Below are 20,493 nucleotides of genomic sequence, written 5' to 3' on the forward strand. Positions count from 1 at the left end.
GCTGCCGCCGGGAGCGCTCAGGTCGGAGCTCCGCGGGGCCGGGGCCGGGCTGCGGCGGGAGGGCTGGGGAGGCACCGGGGCGGGGCAGCGGCCGCGCTCTGCCCTCCCCGCAGCGGGAGCGGGGCCGGCCCCGGGTTCGGGACTGCGGGAGCCGGCGGTGCGAGCGGGCCGGGCGCGGGGCAGGCTGGGACGGCAGCGCCTTCCCCGGCGCCGGCGGAAGGGCGGCCGGATCCGGGATCCGGCTCTGGGCCGGAGGCGGGCGGGGCGGCTCCGGGGCTGACGTGGCCTCCGCGCCCGCCTCGGCCGGGGGGCTCGGCTCCTCCCGACCGCTCCCTCCGGGCGCGCCGGCCCGGCCCCGGCCCGCCCCTTCCTCGCCGGGCCCGCCCCCGGCTGCCGCCGCCCGCTGAGGGCACCGCGGGCCCGGGGAGCCCCGGCGGGGCTGGGCAGTGGAGCGGTGCGGGCGGCGGGGCTGGGCAGGGGAGGTTGCCGCAGGCTCTCGCCGTGTCCGCGCCCTGAGCGCACACCCCGCCCGAAGAGCCTCTAGGGACTTAGAGCCAGCCGTGGCGTGTTCTGGGGGTTGCGGGGGATTTCTTTTAAAAGTTCACGTAGGGCTAAGCACTATTAAACACTTAATAGTTTAAGCACTGAACAGTTTTCACCGTTTGTGGAGGAAAAAAAAGTTCGTTGTTTAATGAGTAGGGCCTAAAAAGCGGGTTATGCAATACATATACATGGGAAGAAGTCTTTGCAAGTATTTTCTCTTTCAAAGATATTTCAGGATTATATTGCAATGCCTAGAATTGAGTGTTTCTTAGCGTTTGCCCCTCTGTGCACTTGCTTTGTTTGAAATTATGTCAAATGTCTTGGTTCACTCCCTTGCTCTCGTTTATGTAGGTGGAACCGATCGTAAGTTCTGACTACTTTTGCTTCTGACAATATTAAAGTAACATAGGAGTACCTAAGGCTCATTGTTGAAGAGGAATTAAGCTTGCTCCTTAGTTTCGTCTACCTGAATAAGTTTCTGTTGTGAAATATTTTTGGGGAAAAAAATCTATTGAATCAACAAATACAAAGATATGCTCCAGTGTAGTGTACCTGAAAAATTAGTTTATAATGTTCATATTATTACAGAAACCACAACATCTGTCAAACTATTGATGAAAAACATATCTGCTGAAACATTTATATTTCCTTCCCAATGATTGTATGCCAAAGTAGCTCAGTGGGTGGTGCCTTTGCTTTTAATTTTCAGTTTTTGGAATTTAGATGAGACTGCATGCAGAAGCATTGACTCTTTGTTGCAACACTTGTTCCTGTGTGTGTGTATTCAGTGACCTGGGGTCTTTCAGATGGGGTGGGGTTAATGTGTTGGAGTCTTTAAAAGCTCATTTAGCATATGAGGATATGTAAAATAAGGCGTATTACAACACTTCAGTATATAATATAAATATAAATAAACATAAGACATATGAAATGTGTCTGTCTGAAGTAAGTTTTGTGTAACTGTCAAGTGTTTCCAGGTAAGGAAAATCAGTTCTCTCTCAGAGCTCATGTGCAATGAACTATATATTGTGGAATGGGTAAAAGCTCTCCTGTTTAGCTGGAGGAATACAATAATAGGTATTTCTGGATCTTCAGTTGTGATTAAAACTTTAATAAGAACAACTTTTAATTTAAATTGATATTATATATTTGCAAGCGGTGCATGTCTGTAATTATTCACTCAAATACTTGCTTGAATGGTAGTGAGTTTTATGAGTTACTCTGCTGTTCGTTTTGTCAATGTCTTTGAATGGCTGATTTGAGCATTAAAAGAGATGGTGAGCGAATGCTTTTATGTGGTCTTGAAGATTCTGATCATTTTAACACCTAACTATCCTAGGTTTATCATATTGCTCAATTTTTCTTCAAGTTGATGTTCTGATTTAATAAAATGCTATATTTTTTGTTGTTTCTTTATTGTGTTGATGTTGGGGGTTTTTTGCTTGTTTGTGTTCCCCCCCAGCTGCTGATTTTTTATGAAATTGCGTCTGCATGTCTAGATGGGTTGCTTCTCTTTGTACACTGTGCTGGTGATACATGAAGAGCTGTGCTGTGACAAACAGCATTTCATTGATTAAGAATATCTATAAATGTTTTGGTTTTCTCCCCTGCTCGGTGGTGTGGACTTGGCTCAAGAGGAGCTGGAGAGACTTGGAGTTCTGAGCTTCAGTGTGGTGAACAAGTGGCCAGGAAGAACCAGGAAAAGCTGCTGTAGCTTAAAATGTGCAGTGTGCCCTAGTGCCAGAGGCTTTGGTTTTCATGCAGGGTGTAATGACTCCCATCCCAAATGACTCCACATGACTCACAAGTCACTAAAGTCACCCTTCACTTTGTGATAGGCATTTGTCACCTGCTTATGTAAGGACCCTGCCGCAGTGTAGCTAAGCAGGGCCATTTGTGCATGCACTGTTACCTTTTCTCACTCTTTGATCTATAAACTCAGAGAACAGACTGAAGTTCATTCTAGTCTAACGTTGTCTTTGGTAGTGAGTTAAAAAATCTCCCTGGATCAGTGACCATATTGTTGTTGTTTCTTTTTCTGCCTTCTACTGTTTGTTTTGAATCAGCTCTATAAAGACATGCCAGGAGCTATACATAATAACTGTGAAACCCTTCCTTTTGCTGAAACTACTGCATCAATTTTGTACTTAATAAGGATTTTGAGACCTTTTCTCACTAGGCTCAGTTTTTTCTTTTCATCCCTCCTTTTTCTGCCAACTGTCTGATTGTGGCTTTGTAGAGCTGTGTAACCTGATTTTATTTTCCCCTGGGGAACTTGGGGGCAGCATACCTTTTTGTCTTTTATGAAATGCTTTCTAAGTGAGTTCATTAAGCCTTCTTCATTATCTCAAACCTCTCACACTCAGCAGTAGTCATGTCTAGCTTTTACAGCAGTATCCAAACCTGTATGTTGTTTGGTGATTGTTTTAATATTTCATTTCATAAAATAGTTCATCTTATTTATCCTGTTTTTGTAAAGGGGATAAAAAGGAAAAATCTAAAATATTCGCTTTTAAATTAGGACTATTTAAAATAAAGGAAACCAGTAGAATGATGGAAAAAGTTAGTATTACCATAAAGAAGAAATAGGAATGAAGTGGACAACTAGATTTTTCATATGTATTAGAAGATAGAAGCTAGGTCAGTAAGTTGGTATTAGATATGAATATTTTATTTAATTATTTGATTAATATGGTACATACATAAAATTACTTTGTAATTTAAATTTAGAAAGCCAGTTGGAAAGGGCACCATCAAATACCATTTTATGGAATATATAAAATGTTTAATTAAGCAGTAAAGCAATATAAACCATCTGCTTCTGTTGAAAGAGTCAAGATGTTAGAAAGCCATTTCTTTTAATTTAAAACATCTATGCATTTTTGATTGCTTTAAAATTAGTATTCAGCTTTCATAAGGACTTGCTTATTTTTTCCCTGCAGTGAAATATGCAATAACTGTTAATGAAGAGGACTTTGAACAGAAATTCTGTTCATTTAGCACATTTTGAACTTTATTTTAACGCACCAATTTTGGTCAGTGAAGTTTCTTGTTCTTGCTAACAGTTTAAAAATGAAAAGCTGCAGTTTGATGCTTTCTGTACATTGCATGGTGGGTAATTGACGAGGAACTGGGTTTTATTGTATTCCATTCATCAGCTGGGCCTTTTCCTCCAAACTGTTTCCTTGGTGCTCAGTAGCTGAAAGTGTCATGAGACACAGCTCTTTCAGGCCAGAGTGCTGCAGACTAGCTCGTCTTGCAGGCTGCTGAAGAGTCAACATGAGCTCCCAGAATCGCGTAACTCGTGTCTCCTGGCAGGAGAAGGGGTGCGAGCAGAAGGGAGATGTCTCTTCAGTCATTCAGTGGCAAAATTCCTGGGGAATCCTTGCACAAATGAAAGCCACCTGCCAAATCCAAACTAAAACCTAAACATTCAAAGGAGCTCACAAGGAATTCCGTATCCTTGTTAGCAGGTTTTCAAAATCTGTAAATGGAACATGGTGAATTGAACAGGCAAAGCTGTATTTGTCTGGAACTTCCAGGTTTATTTGGAGGTTCTCTGATGCAGTTGGAAAGCTGTTTGCAGGGTGGTTTGCGCCAGTTTTGAAAAGATGAGGAGATAAAATGAGGTATAGCTGTGGGGGCAGAAGTTTCCTGTGACGTATTCTTCACAGTCTAGGGGTTTCTTTACAGACCTTGAACACAAAAATATGCTTTCTGTCTGATGTGGTCTGCCAGTTGTTGATTTTTGAATTCCTGCCTATGGTGGTATAAAGTGTTTTTTTCCCTTGTACGTTCCAGGGGCTTGCATCTCACTTTGTTTCCTAATAGCTTCACAGAAATCTTTATAACTGTTTTGATGCACAGTTTTATATATACAGACACTGTTATAAGAACATAGTGTTAACACCTGTGCTTTTGTAAATCAAAATAGGACAAATAAGCTGTGAGATCCAATATTTTGCAGGATTTTCAGGCATCTTAGGTGAAGAGACATTCAGAGATGACTTCACTATAGTTGGCTGAAAGGGTAAAAATGTTGACAGATTTGATTCCAACACCCCTGTCTTCCCTTCCTCTGTAAGGGCATAAGAGTTTTTCCTAATTCAGTAATAATTTAAGGATGGGGTGACTAATTTGTATGCAAATCTATAAACTTGACTGGGTCTTAAAAAGCTCCACATCTGCAGTGAGACCTCACATAGAGGGGCATGCAAACTGCAGCAGTGTAGCAGCTGGTGGAGCTATCTGAATAGCCTTGAAGTTTTTATTAAAGAAAACAGAAATAAACCCCAAGATTGCAGCTCTTCAAAAAGTCTAAATCAAAGCAGAAACCTTGAAAAATGATGATAGATGTGTCACATTGGAAAAGAGTGGCAGTTATCTGTCAATGTACAAGAAAAGGGCAAAAAAATGGAAGATGTTCTTAATATTCACAGTATTTAGTCAATATTTTATACAAGATGAGCTTTCTGCTTCTCCTTTATCACTTAAACTTCCCTTTGGGGGTTTCAGAGTTTTAGCAGCCTGCTCTAATTCTGCTGACTTACAGCCACTTTGTGTGGTGCACTGGCCCCTTTTCGGCAATTCTGAGCTGCCTGGCACTGTTTGGAAACAAAACAAAGCATTCCTATTGCGCTACTGAGATTTCCCATCTCCACAAACTGCATACTACAGCTATGGCCCACGAAGAGAAAGTCCAGTTATTGACTTTAAGCTGATGATATGAGTTAGGACAAAACGAGACAAGTCTGTTTCTCCTGCTTCCTCCTTCACTGTAAAGCTTTCTTGTTCCTTAATGTTGGGTCTCCTGGTGTGTGTGCATGTCTGGCTGGGTGACTTTCTACAGGCTGAAACCCAGATTTTCTGCTCCCAGTTTATGAGTTTATACCTGGGTGCTGTGCTCTTTATGGAGCGCAGTTATTCCTGTGGACCCTTTAGTCCAAATCTAGCTGCTTGGACTGGGAAAAGATGTGTTCACAGGAAGCAGAGGCAAAGGTTATAAAGGTGAAAGAAGTCAGTGATTGGGCAAATTTGGTTTGAGGCTAGGAGATAACAAGTCATGCTTGTTGAAGGCAGTGAAAGGGACTGCTTGGGTATGCTGGTTTAGTTATTTAAAGATTAGTGCCTTTCTGTATTAGTGCCCCAGGCTGTGATCTTTAGTCTCACTGATGAACACTTACTCACAAAAATAGCCTTGGACATCATGAGCATTATTCTTGTAAAGTGGGTGACTTTTCAGAGCAAGCTGTGTGGTGTTATTTGCACAGGGTTGGTGTACAAGTCTATCAGAATTGCATTCTGTTTGTCTTTGTGCTTCAGTATTTCCTCATGGCTGTTGCATTTCTTCTAACCTGAACCATAACATGCAGCATGTAGCGGAAACCATACATCCTCAATTTATCTCTGTGTTCTCCTGCACACTGTGGCAGCTTGTCTGCAGACTAGAAACACAACTGTTCCTCACATAGGTCGTTCTTTTGGTTTTATTTAATATTTTGCTATTAAAGAATGAATCAGGTGTTTGGCTGTTGTTGTCTGGGGAGCTGATGCTGTCCCTTCCGCACTGCAAACAGGTAGAGGTTTATCCATTATGGATGTGTTCTAGAATAAAACACCGAATTGCATACACTTGGGTACTGTGTTAACATGACCTCTTCAACCTATATTGTAGCTGTCTTAACATACAGTGGAGGTTCTGCTTTAGGTATTGTGCTTAATTTGGTTCTGAAGGTGGCATTGTGAGGAAAAGCATTCATTTCCACTGGTATGTCATATACCTTACTTATACATCTGACTGTACAGGGTGATGCAGTTTAAGCCTTTGAGATAGTGCAGAGAATTTAAACTGATTTATTTGCATTGCTACTTTGTTTACATTGTATTTATTACTTATGATGAAAAGAAAATGTTTAAACTCCCAGTGGATAAACCAAATACATTATTTTAAATTTCTTGTGATTCACATTCGGAGATTTTTAATGAGCCTGAGGAATGACTGCCAACTCAACTTGCCTCATTAATTTAAAACTAATGTTAATAGCATTATTTTTATCTGTAGTCCTTTAAAATTGTTCCCTCTGCTCCTGTTACATTCATGATCCATAAATAGATTCTTAATTCATGCTTTGAATCATCATATAGTTATAACTTGTATGCTGAAATTGTAATAAAGCAAAGATTTCTGAGGAACAGTAGCTTTTAAAGCATCTATCAATTCAGTCAGCACTTGAGACGTTTGCCATAAACATGTGTACTAAAGTCAAAACCCCACTGTTTTAAATGCTCAGTCTGGTTGCTGGGCTGGATCCTAAACTGCTTTCCTTGTGGTGTGAACTGGTGTAATTTTATTAACTCCCTGGGAACTATCACAATGTCTTCTTCACAACCCTGGACAGCTTGTGTTATTTCAACTTCTTTATTAAGTGGTGTCTGAATTTTAAAAAATACTTATGTTTGATTTTGACTCTGTTCTTGATTTGTTTAATGTGAAAAGTTGTAAAATATGCTGTTTCTTATAAGCAAATAAAAGGCTATTAGTAGCACTATTATGAATTAAATGCTATTTGAAGTAAGAGGAAACTGTTCAGCACACATGGTCTCAGTTCTATGAGCACTTTGCATTCATGTGCATATGAAAAAAAAACCAACCCAAACCATGATTACACTGAAGGGCTTATACTTCAAAAAACAAACAAATGTGTGTGTGAATGTTGGCAGAACTTTCATCTGTGCAATCAAGGTCATAGATTTAAATGCTACAGAAATGCCATAATGTATTCACTTGATATGAGAATTTATCAGAATATGGTTGAAGCCAGTTACTGTGATTAATTTTTGTTATGTAAACTATCATTCATACATTGCAAATCAACATGCTTCAATCCTGATTGTCTTTGATATTTATTGTAGGTATGTAAGCAGTTTTAAACTGCTTGGCATTTGTTCAAAAGTACCGGATTTACTAAGAGCTTCGTAGTTGTCTTTAAAGTAAACAACTTTACTCTCAGCATTCAAGCACTGCTGTTGTTTAAGCTGGCTGTGCTGGGGCATGGTAGGTGTGAGCCTGCCCTTGAGCACTCTGTCCTGCCCTGGGACCATGGCAGGGCTGAGAGTGGGCAGTAGGAGAGCAGTGCCAGTTTGTGTGCTCTTGCAGTGGGACCTGGGTCCCACATAGGCTCAGCTCCACCTGAATTTGCTTCTGTGTTCCAGGTGGGACTGCCACTGGTGAAGTCAGGGATGTGAGAGTGCAGCCACTTGTCTGAACTGGGCTGTAGCACAGAGGAGCTGGGCTCACCCAATTGCACTGACCTCAGCAGCACAGTAGGCTTATGGAAGAGCCCTGGATCAGAAAGAAAGTACCAGGCTCAGTTGAAAGGGATGTTTTTCCACTATTATCCCCTATGAAGGGAAAAAACATGGAACTCATCCCAGCTAGGAGGCAGCAATTTAATGCTCAGATCCCTCTGTTTTCACTCCATGCCATGCACCTAACAAAGCAAAGCTCCCAGCAGAGCTGCCTTGGTCTGGTTTAAGAATATTGGCTTTGGCTCAGCCCCAGGCAAAACAGTCTGCTGGACTAGCTGCAGTAGGAGCTTGGAGCTGCAAAGTTACCCTGCTGGAGGTAGGATAGTGGGTTGGCTCTTGTGGCTGCTGACTTCCTAAGGAGCTCAATAGAGAAGTGGTTTAGGATGACAGAACTGTTTAAGTTGGAAAAGACATCCAAGATCATGGAGTCTAACAGCAAATTTTTCCTAATATCCAGTCTAAATCTTCCATGGCATAACTTGGGGCTATTTCCTTTGGTCCTCTCATTTGTTACTTGGGAGAAGAGACTGACCCCTACCTCTCTACAGCCTCTTTTCAGGTAGTTGGAGAGTGATAAGGCTACTGAGCCTTCTTTTTGCCAGGCTGAACTACTCCAATTTCCTCTGTCACTCCTCAGAAGACTTCTGCTCTAGATCTTTCACCATCCTCATTGCCCTTCTCTGGACACACAGGTCAGAATAACTACTCTATTTGTTTGATCTCATTTTGTATAGGATGTTTCCATAAAATTATTTCAATCACAGACTAAATATAAATGTGATTTTTGATGGTGTGTTGAGGGATGCAGTATTTTAAGGATTGGAGAGAATGTTGACTGAAACCCTTTGACATAAAATACACAGCTACCAAAAGGGGTTCTCCCTCCACAAACTTAAATTTATTCCTTTGATTATTTTTCAAAAATTTCTCTTCCAAGCGTGCTAAAAAACCCTAAACACCAGCCTTTGGAGACCTGTAGTACCTATGAAAGATATAAGGCAGTTCATATGAGTTGTAGGCTAATTGAGCTCTGTAGAAGGTTGTAAATTAATTTTGTGTTTGAAAAACTAGGTGATAATGTATGCAATATTTGGCAATACTTTCCAACCCATAATAATGGGGGCTAGCTTGTTTTACTAATAGCTAAAAATTAAAGAAGGCTTAACTACATTAGTAATAAAAATCTGGGATATAATTATCCATGTAATTTTGCACTGAAGAATAAAGAAAGGAAAATATGACATCATGTATTTATTTCTATTTGTCTTGGTTCTTACTAATATACGGTAATTAAAAAAAATGCAAAACACTATTAGAATCTAGTTCCTCTAAGTCTGTAGTTCTATTAGCTGATTGAACTCTGGCATATATGTACTAAAAGCCCAAGACTCTGCCTGATGCTATTCACCATGTTCTTTTAAACAGTGCCACTGTTTGAGAGATTGTACAGCCAGGGTCTGTGCTCAGCCAAGGAATTTAAAGAATACTGAGATAGTGAAGGTGTCAGACTCATTGTACCTTTTCCCTCTATGGGCCATTCACGTCAGAGTTGGACTCAATCATCCTTGTGGGTCCCAACTCAGAGTACTCTGGGTTTCTGTGTGATTCTGTGACCTTGCAGAGGATGACTATGAAACCAGCCTTAGCAATGCCCCATGGACATTGAAAGGAAAAAATGTTAGATGAATGTCGCAGACATCTTTTCATTAAAAATCCTTTCTTAGGATTTTTCTTCCTGAGAAGCTGAGAGGCTTCAGGAACAAAATGTAACCAATGGTTATCTGCTGCTGTGGAATGCAACAGGTGCATCTGTGATTGGCCCATCTTGGATGTTTATAATTAATGGCCAATCACAGCCCAGTTAGCTTGGACTCTCTGTCCAAGACACAAACCTTTATTATTCATTCCTTTCTATTCCTAGCTTAGCTAGACTTCTGAGATGAAACTTTTCCTTCTATTATTTTTAGTATAATTTGAATGTAATATATATAATAAAATAATAAATCCAACCTTCTGAACATGGAGTCAACATTCTTATCTCTTCCCTCACCTGAAAACCCCTGTGAACACTGTCACAGAGGAAAAATATTAGCTGTTCTGAAGAGGACTTAATAGGCCTCTTAATCTAGTGATGTGCTAAATGTTTAGTTTTGTTTTTTAAAGTAAAATATATTTAAATTGGGGACTGTGGAGCAAACTAAGAGTGTGAATCCTAGCATTAGGAAGTGAGGGAAGCATGAGTCATTTTTTTGTATTTCTGTCAATGACAGATTGTAATCTACAGGTTTATTTTGGTTGTATCATATATATGCAGCTCTGCTAATTGCATATATGCAATTGTCAGGTTACAGGTAATGCTTTAGTTGTCCTAGAAGAGGCTGTCATATCTAAAATATATTTTTTTCACGGCAAAGCTCTGTGTTCTCCAATGAGTGGGAAACAAAAAGAATATAAAAACACGAGGTTGGGCAAGTGCTAGATTTGCATAGGGATTTTATGCATGTAAAATTTGTGGGTTTTTTTTTTTCGGTTTGTTTCTTTTCTTTTAGCAGTTTATAGAAAATAAAATAAAACAATTTATTGTGAAATTCTTATGTGTCTTTTCAAAACTGCTGCTTGTATTATATGGAAGAAGAAGTACTAAACATTTACATGGAGCTGCTCATGGCATTGTGTCAGGGACAGTATCCTGAGATTCACAATATGGGTTCCCTTTGCTTAGGGAGGAAAAACTATGCTAGTCTTTCTTGGTTCAGCCTATTGGCCCATCCATGCTGCTTCAGCTTGGCTTCTCTGGTGTGCTTGGTGGGAAAAGAATGGCTTGGGCTTCTGAGTGGAAGACAAGAACGTGTCTTCCATTATTGTGGCTTTTAATACAGTTTTCACTAATTGATGGCAAAGTTGTCCATCCACCCACACACTTTTAATGCCCTGATTTAGTTATTGTGGAGCTTTTAATAAGCTACTTGTGTGTTCTCATGCTTGTATCAGTGGGGAAAACATCTACTGACCTGGATCAAGCAAGATCAAACTCCAGGTTGCTGTGAGTTCTACTTCAATTACTGAAACAACTTTAAGGTGTTCATGGGGAAAGAGATATTTTTACATATATGTAAGGTATTCATTTAGGTATTAAAAAGATTCTCTTTTTTTAATATACAAATAGAGGATCCACATCTAAGCTTAGTTTTGGATTATAAAAATATCTCAAAGTGGATTTCATGTAATGTTTTCCTTTCTTTACACTTCAGTGTGAAGTTACATGTGTAATTACATAATATTTTGATCTTATGATTGTTAAATGGAACAGCAAAATTTACCACACTGATTTAAGAATTTGATATGTACAAATACATATACCTGTTTAACTGGGAATGTGATTTTTGTTTTTCACGAATAGTGAACTTTTTTTTAGAAGGTAACTTAAGTAGGATGTTGGCACTTACAAATGACCGATGCAATCTTTTATAATTCCAAGTTTGTGTCGGAGCTAAGACACTAGAGGGAGCCCATATCACAGCTGTCTGCACTGAGAGAAATGGCTTCACAAAGACAAAACTATTTCTACTAATGAGCAATTTAAAGAGAAATTTCTTATGGCTTTGTGATATGAAAGAAACTATCACAGTACTATAGCACACTTAGTTGAAAGCATTTTTGGCAGTCTTTCAATTCACAAAGGCAGTTCTCCCTTACCACTATCTGCATTTTTGGAGTACTATGAAAAGAGTACAATAGAGAAATCTGTTCTGGTGCTTACGTAATAGAAAACAATTTATGGCTGTTCTCTTTTGAAGAACTATCAAGACCCTGTGAGTGCAGTAACACAGCGCAAAGGCTTGAGTACGTGTGTGTTGAGGCATTCTTCTTGTTCAGGCTGCATGGAGACATGAGATTTTTTGATCTGCTAGAACACAAGATTTGACCTCTGTTTTTGAATGCCTGTAAGTTGCATGTAACTTCCTGCCACGTGTCAGTGAGCACATAAAAGATGGCTCCTGCAGCAATAAGCAGCAACGTGTGCCAGCCCCTGGGCAAAGGACCTTGTGTCATGCTACAGCAGCCCAGGGGTCATGGCTATAGTAATTATTTAACTGCAGTCTTTACCCTTTTGATTGCAGTTTTCCCCTCACTAAATAGAGGCTTTAGAATTTAGCAAGGTTTTTGTCCAAGACAGATTGCTTAAGGCTGCACCTGTGCTGCATGATGTCCTTTCCATCCTGTGCCTGTGCTTCCTGCCCGTGATACTTTGAGGTGGTAGTGCCCACCCAGTCTTCTCCTGTTATATAGTCAAAATAACACTCAAATCCACAAGATGGGAAGTATTACCAGTTTCAGTCTGGATGCAACTGGGCTCACTCGAACTGAGAGTGCAAGTCTGGATGAGATTTAAAAAGTCTTTAATTTTAACTTCCCAGCCTTATATTCAATGCACTGAATACTTCAGTTCAAGGAACTGGAAGATGTAATGTTTTCAAAATTTCTATTCATAAAGGATAGTTGAGAACATGTTGTTTTGATAAAATGCAGTATTTATTAATTCTGAGGCACAACTTCCACGTTTCGTGCAGCAATTCACAAGGGATTCAATACTGAAGACCTTCAATATCCTAATTGCACTTTGTTTAGTCTCTTATTTTAAAAATGTTGGAGCTAAATCCATCAAAATCTGTTTACAAAGATAGTATTCAGTATTAACTGCTTTTTACTTCCATTCAGATCCCTTTGTCACGCTTCTAACAGCGAGCATTTTTTTCAACATTGCATTAGCAACTGATTATGTAAGTTTTTGCTGCAACTTATTCACAGGGTAGGTAGTATCAACATTGTATTTACAATTCAAATAGGAGCAGAGATGTATGTAATTTATCAGGATACCCTCTCTCCATCCATCTGTTAAGTGTGCTCTTAGAAGTCTCTAACAGAAAACACTAACCCAAACATCTTTCCTCAGCATGGATACTGTTTGTCACTATGCGCTACACATGATTTACTGCAGATAGTCCGGGAAAACCAATGTGATTTTGTCCTTCTAATCACAAAGAATGTTTTTTAGAACTTTGCTAAGATTAGTAGAAAAGTACTCCTAATAGTTAGAAATCTCAGCTGCTTGTGCCATTTTTTAAAATTAGCAGTTCTTATGGATGTTTGTGAATGTGTTTTAATATATCAAAATATATTGATGGAAAGATTGTATACATGCTGTGCAAAGCTACTATTATTGTTTTCATGGTTTGAAGAGTAGTCAGTGCTTTTTCTAAAGCTCTCTGTCCATAGCACAGAATGAACACAGAACTGGTAATTTTACCAGACCACAGAATTGGTCGTTGTGGTGCTTAGTATGGATCCACAGAAAGGTTTTAAATATCTGCCAGCTGATTTTTCCCAACACACCTTTCAAGCAAAAGGATATATCTATTCCCATTTTGAAACTGGCAAGTATGATATTCAGATCAATACTGCAGTAACAAGCAACTTTATGTACACCTTTTTAGGAAAAGAAAAGCAAAAGCTTCTTAGCCTTCTGAAACTGAATGTGAAGTCTAGATGCATGTCTTTCCAGCACTCCTGTTTTCCTGAAGGTCTGTGACATCAGCACTTCCTTACCCATTGGAATAAAAAGAAGCTGAGTTAGTTTAAACAGTAGGAATGTAGTTCTTCTGATGCAACTTTTCTTTCTTATTAAAACAGGCTAGGGTACATTATCAAACAGCAAATAGGAAGCAGATTTGGGAGGTAATTCCCATTTCAGAAGTACAGCGATAAGCAGCTAGAGAGAGGAGGACTTCTTAAAGTCTTTATGTAACACAGTGACACCAAGAAGAGAAAACAGTCCCAGGTTTGTGGGCCACTTGCAGCTTAACAAGCTGTCATGTTAGGAAATATGACTGCCCACTACTTTTCCATTACCAAAATAATGTGTGTTGCCCCACAAAGGCATGTGAATGATTTTGATTTTGTCAGTTCCCTGCCTTCTCAGTGTTCATTTACGCACTGTCTTGGGGAGTTTGGCTCTAAAAGGCACCTCCTGTTCAAGTAGCTATTTCTATTGGATGTAGAGCATGGCAAGCTCAAGGGGAAAGTCTCTCACTGAAGGACTGGCTGTGCAAGTAATGTTCTAAGTGTTTTTCAGACAACAGTTGGCCTGGCTGGGATTGATGTATTAAACAGTGGTCAGGTGTTGGTGAAAGGCTGTACTTGCCAGATCTCAGAAATTCAACTTGAGGATCTGGGAAAATATCGACTTGTGGATCTCAGAATTTTCCAGTATCTGGAGATGAAGATTTCTGCACAGGACAGAACTAACAACCCAAAAATAATGAGGTACTGAGGTTAAATAGCTGTGAAAATCTTCTGAAAGCTTAATTTGAGTAACAAAGCTATTTACTTGTTTGAATGATTGACAATTCAATCACTAGTAATTCACAAGTTTCCATTAGACTGAATGAAGAATATGCTAGTCCTGCATCACAGTGATGCATTTAGAAAATAATTCTAGCTTTCTATAATTGTTTACATGAATAACAAGGTTGAAAGAAAATAACTGAAAACTAATTGGTGTCTCTGCTTCCAGCTATGTATGCAGTTCTATTTTAAGATAAAAATTTTGAAGTGCCCTTAAAACAGAAAATTCCTACATTTTTCTGTTAAAGGTGATTGCTAAGCTGCAGAAGTAAACCATGGCAGGGTTTTTTCACTTACCACAAAGGGGTGATGGTGGTGTGTGTCAAGTCACAAACACTTCCCTACTTGTTCCATGTACTTTCCAGTCCATCATGTAAAGAAGGAAACTCATTATTATGGCATTTCTTTTGAATTTGTGAGTACTCTGAGAAATATTTTGTTTGCATTCTCTCTTTTCTATGTGAAAGGGTGGAGCTGCAACATAATAAGAGATCTCTTGGTAGAACCTTATGTTATTATAACTAGCTGTCTGGACCTGAAAATGTGTAAAGAGCAATAATACACCACTGGAAATCTGTACTTAAGGATTGCTACAGAAACATGTTTGGTGGAAATAGATGTCCTGTGCCCTTACTGCCTTGCATCGTGATTGGAAAGTTTATGGGCTTGAGTTTGTTTGGCTGGACTTTGATCAAGGATTTTGTGTGGATTGTTTTGGTTTTTTTTTCTTTTTTTTAATACTGCTATGAATAAACACAACTTCTCAAGAATGGGCTGTGTTTAGAGAAGAGCAGTGTGCTGGCCAGAATGCCTGAGATATTGGATAAACAGATGATGAGCTTTTGTCCAGTCTCTGTCTTATTCTGGATGATTCACAAACTAGAGACAAGATTTAGTGAAGGATTTTGTTTAATCTAAGTGATGAGGACACATGTTTCCACAATAAAATGACTGCATTTCAGAGGCTGTGTGAATATAGATTGATGTGTTCACTGTATGCCTATAATAAAAGATTAATTTAATAATAATATACTTATTTTAAACATTGATTTACTCTGTTTATTATCATTTTAGGGAAATATTGTTTTGTTGCTGATGCCAGTATAATTGTGAAGATATCTGATCAAGTAAATTACCTTACATTACATTTTTTAAAAGTGTATTTTAATTTTTTAATGTTTAAATTTTTATATTATTTTTAATTTTAATTTTATTTTATTTGAAATTAATTTGAAATGTTCTGTTTATTTTCTGTTTATTTTCTGTTTATTTTCTGTTTATTTTCTGTTTATTTTCTGTTTATTTTCTGTTTATTTTCTGTTTATTTTCTGTTTATTTTCTGTTTATTTTCTGTTTATTTTCTGTTTATTTTCTGTTTATTTTCTGTTTATTTTCTGTTTATTTTCTGTTTATTTTCTGTTTATTTTCTGTTTATTTTCTGTTTATTTTCTGTTTATTTTCTGTTTATTTTCTGTTTATTTTCTGTTTATTTTCTGTTTATTTTCTGTTTATTTTCTGTTTATTTTCTGTTTATTTTCTGTTTATTTTCTGTTTATTTTCTGTTTATTTTCTGTTTATTTTCTGTTTATTTTCTGTTTATTTTCTGTTTATTTTCTGTTTATTTTCTGTTTATTTTCTGTTTATTTTCTGTTTATTTTCTGTTTATTTTCTGTTTATTTTCTGTTTATTTTCTGTTTATTTTCTGTTTATTTTCTGTTTATTTTCTGTTTATTTTCTGTTTATTTTCTGTTTATTTTCTGTTTATTTTCTGTTTATTTTCTGTTTATTTTCTGTTTATTTTCTGTTTATTTTCTGTTTATTTTCTGTTTATTTTCTGTTTATTTTCTGTTTATTTTCTGTTTATTTTCTGTTTATTTTCTGTTTATTTTCTGTTTATTTTCTGTTTATTTTCTGTTTATTTTCTGTTTATTTTCTGTTTATTTTCTGTTTATTTTCTGTTTATTTTCTGTTTATTTTCTGTTTATTTTCTGTTTATTTTCTGTTTATTTTCTGTTTATTTTCTGTTTATTTTCTGTTTATTTTCTGTTTATTTTCTGTTTATTTTCTGTTTATTTTCTGTTTATTTTCTGTTTATTTTCTGTTTATTTTCTGTTTATTTTCTGTTTATTTTCTGTTTATTTTCTGTTTATTTTCTGTTTATTTTCTGTTTATTTTCTGTTTATTTTCTGTTTATTTTCTGATTTTAATTTTAAAAATTTTTAAATTTATTTTTTATTTTTATTTTATTATATTATAGAGGTATACAAAAATTTCAATGAAGCACAATTCATTTAGAGTCGTTTCATGTTTTGTGAGGAATTAGGAAGCTAATACTTGTGATTAAGATCTGAGTAACAAATTTGGTCTATCCTAAGAAGTTTATAAGGTAGTTGTGCTTTTCTCTTAATTCCTTAACAATATGTGGCCTTCATTATCTTTAGGCAGATGCTTTCTGGAGACTGTTATATTTTACTGAACAGTAATTTATTTCTTGCTTTATAAAACCAAAATTCTATGGTCTAAGCTGAATGAGAAAGGAGTATCATCATCAAAACTCAAGTTACCTTAAGCCAGAGGGATGAATCTGTAAAAGAGAGAGATGATGAAGAAGGGGTGAACCATGAAGTTGGGAACTTGCAAGAATAGGTTTTGGAGGATGTCCTCTGTGATTCTAACAAACTTAGAGTGCAAAGGAGACTGGCAGGAGCCTTGTCTTGACACTGCTGTTTTGGCTGGTTTGCACCATATTAGCTGATGAACCAGAGTTTGCTTTTTCTTCCCTGCCTTCTCCAGCTGCAGTTTATGGAATTGGCTTCTGTATTTCACCCCTTTGTCTGAAAGAATGAGGGTTTAGTATGGAAGAAGAGATGATGTACTAAATTAGAAAATAAGAAGTGGTTGTTTTGTTCTTACAATACTACATGTCCTCAATTTCAGATTTGGGATGACTTGCAGTATTTTGAAATTAGACAGTAATTTTTTTGATTGCTAAACCACATTTTGACAAGTTTTTCTTGTCTAGTTTGTGTAACATGATACATTATTCTGGTCAGAAGTCATCTGACAGTTTTATGTTTTGAATTCTCTGCTGTTCTACCTTATATTACAGAACCACTAGGTTGGGAGAGGCTTTCAAGGCCATTGAGTCCAACCCCTGCCCTAACACCTCAACTAAGCCTGAGGGCCACATCCAGGATTGGTGACTCCACCACCCTGCTAAGTTATTCAACTTAGGTGTTTCTGTGACTGTTTTGAAAATGAAATTGTTTCGATAATTGAAAATATTTGCTTTCCTGTTTAAGAAACAAAGACCCACTCCTGCTAAATGATGAACAGCTTTCATTGTCCTAATGACTTTTCATGTTTCAAGTTGTGAGGAATACTTGAGTGAATGCTCTTTAAAGGTAATTTCAGATTTCTGTAAGCATGAGCTCCTCTCTATGCATAACAGTAAGCTTAGGCAATGTTGTTAGCAAATACTCTGAATCTCTGGCAGCACCAGTATGACTAATGGGCTCAAAAAGATAGTTGATTTTATTCCCTCATGTGGGATCTTGATTCTACTAGATCAAGTATCCTATTTACAGGATTTGACCAAAGCATTTTAATATATTCTAAACCTTAACATTAAGTAATGTGTAATATTTTATAATCATCACCTTATGTCCCAAGTGCTAATACTGGCAGGTGAATTCTCCACTGCAATATATAGCAAATATCCTATTGCTACTTATGCAATCAAAGGTTATATATTTTTTCCAAATATTTGTTAGCCATATGCATTTTATATAGTCACTTATTTTCTTATAAATACTCAGGGAACACTGCAAAAACTGACAGGTTCTCTTAAAAAAATATCTCTTTGCCTAGTTTAAACATTAATTGTTCACTTTAAAAAAAAAAAAATTCATGTTACATGTAAGTCTGATTTTCAAAATTCTTTCAGAATCTTGTGTATCCAAAGATGAGTAAGAGCTATGTCTAGCATTTCTCTTGTCAGATAGTGTCATAGCTTCTCCTTTATATAACTGTAATTCCATAAGCTAATTAATAATTTTTGCAAATTAAACTGGTAGAGGGTACTGATGGATGATATTCCAGTGTTGATTAACAGCATGGTCTAAGGTTACTTGATTAAATGTGTTCTGTGCTTGTTTAGAAAGGACAGATAGACTGTGTTACTTGCAGCATGAGCAAATTGCTAGTCAGATCATTGTTCTGTTTTTCAAAAAGCAATCATGAGAGATAAAGCCAGATTTTTTCATTATGTTGCAAGTGAGATTAATGTACATGCAGAAATGGAGAAAGTGCTTTTTTTAGAGACTACAGCACTGTCTAGCAAGTATAAATAAATGGGATGTATGTAAGTTCAACCTCAAACTATGGATAATTTAGCCTTGACTTGATCTCTTTGTGTTGCCATTCTAAAAATAGAATTAATCTATTAAAGATGCTGAATGCAAGCAATCTTTATCCTATTTTTCATTGGTATAATGCATTAGAGAATCGGACTGGATATAAAAAGTAGAATATTTAGTGATACATATGTATACAAATCTGTGTATGTGCACATTTATAACTGTACATGTGATACACAACTGCGTACTTGATGTCCTCTGCTTTTGGTGGAATTGTTGATACCTTTATCCAAAGAAGATCCTATTTTTTAACTCTAGTGTCACTTGCCATATCATTTTGGATGGATAGTTGTTCCTAAGTATTACTTGATGCTAATAGGCCTTGCAACTTCCTGTATGTGTTGTGAGCTGTGTCGTGATGGGTGCAGGTTTGTTTAACAAGAGTAACCACAGTAACAGGTGTGTGTTTCTGTAGATACAGGAATCACAGGCAAGTTAATGCTCACAGAGTGGTGCAGCAGAGAACAGAAAGAGTGCTGAAATTAGGAAACAAGGAGTGCTGCATTAGATGTTACAGGTGACAGGAATATACATATGTTTAATTTGCTTCCTTTTTTTAGGTGCTGCAATGATAAAGGCTATTTTGTTATTTTAGAATTAAAAAAAAATTACCTGTGAATTGCAGCTGTATTTGTAGGTGAGTTGTAGGCATTGACATTTACTGTTTCATTCTTAATAGGATTGGTCTGTTCCTCTATGGTAGTTGACTTCTGTACGCCATGTACAGTTCTGTAACTCAGAGGTAAAAAAGTGGGCATCATGAAACAATTCCACAAAATTTGCCCATTTTAATTAATACACAGGTTATATTTAGTATTGCAAAACACTTTTTAGGTGTGCTGTTTTGCCCTGGAGTTTGAGTTGAGTGACTGTAATGTTGTGTATTGTGTGTTGTATAGTGAGATTAGTAGAAACCCGCATTATTTTAAAAAATGGGAAGTGTCTACAGTTTAAAACACCTTTGTACTGGGCTGGTGATATTAAAATTCTGGGAGAAACCAAGGTCACTTTTATTATTAACCCTTGAATGAGAATGAGTGGGATAAAGATGGGGATAAAACCTGTGTGTAGACAGGTGGGAGAAGACAAAAAGCCATGCCCTTTTTTCACTGAAGAACAAAATACCAATAGTTTTATAACCTGGAAAGGAAGTGTAGATTTAGTGCCTTTAGCTGCTAATTCTTTTGCCTACTTAGTGCCAGGTGGATGCTATAATGTTGATATCACTTTATAAAAGGAGAAACTTCCAGTTGGAAGTAAATGCCATTGTCAGTTAGAGAATGGGAAGAAATGGGAATATAGCTATATATATATAATTAATATATTACATTATAATTATATATAATATATATATCCCATAATATTATATATATAATATATATATTCAAGACTTTTGAACACATACATCTCCTTAGAGATGTTGCCTTTCATTGTCCAAGTAGGGCCATTGCAGCAGTCCTGTTTGAGTCAATGTTGTAGAGCTCAGTACCGGCTGTAAATGCCTTTTGCATCCTTTTCAAAGGCAGGTTGCTCTAAAGCTAGACACTTATACTAGTGATTCTTCCTGTTTTCTTTCATGTCTAATACTGAATATGTAACTGAATTCCATTCAAGACACAGAGAGCTGAAATATAAGAAATTCTGGGATCCAAATTCAGTGTTATGAATATCTATAATGTCAAGTATTCGAAGGATTTAATTAAATCCTTATGCATAGTTGAATACCTCCTGAATTTCATTTCAGTTGCAATCAAGCATCTGCAAATGGAGTTGGTGTAATCGCAGGTTTTGTGACATTTTATAAAGGATTTTTTTAGCA

At 37.2% G+C, this 20,493-nt stretch overlaps 1 protein-coding gene across 1 annotated transcript in view; it reads left to right on the top strand.

Moving 5' to 3' along the window:
* Window positions 1-2: 2 nt before the first annotated feature.
* PDE1A (phosphodiesterase 1A) overlaps window positions 3-20,493 on the top strand; it is a 200,433-nt gene continuing 179,942 nt past the window's right edge. Inside the window, exon 1 of the mRNA XM_077181350.1 lies at window positions 3-21. The gene's annotated coding sequence lies outside the window, so the exon portion shown is untranslated. The remainder of the gene's footprint in view (window positions 22-20,493) is intronic.

Source organism: Agelaius phoeniceus, chromosome 7 (genome assembly GCF_051311805.1).
Source record: "Agelaius phoeniceus isolate bAgePho1 chromosome 7, bAgePho1.hap1, whole genome shotgun sequence".
NCBI lineage: Eukaryota > Metazoa > Chordata > Aves > Passeriformes > Icteridae > Agelaius > Agelaius phoeniceus.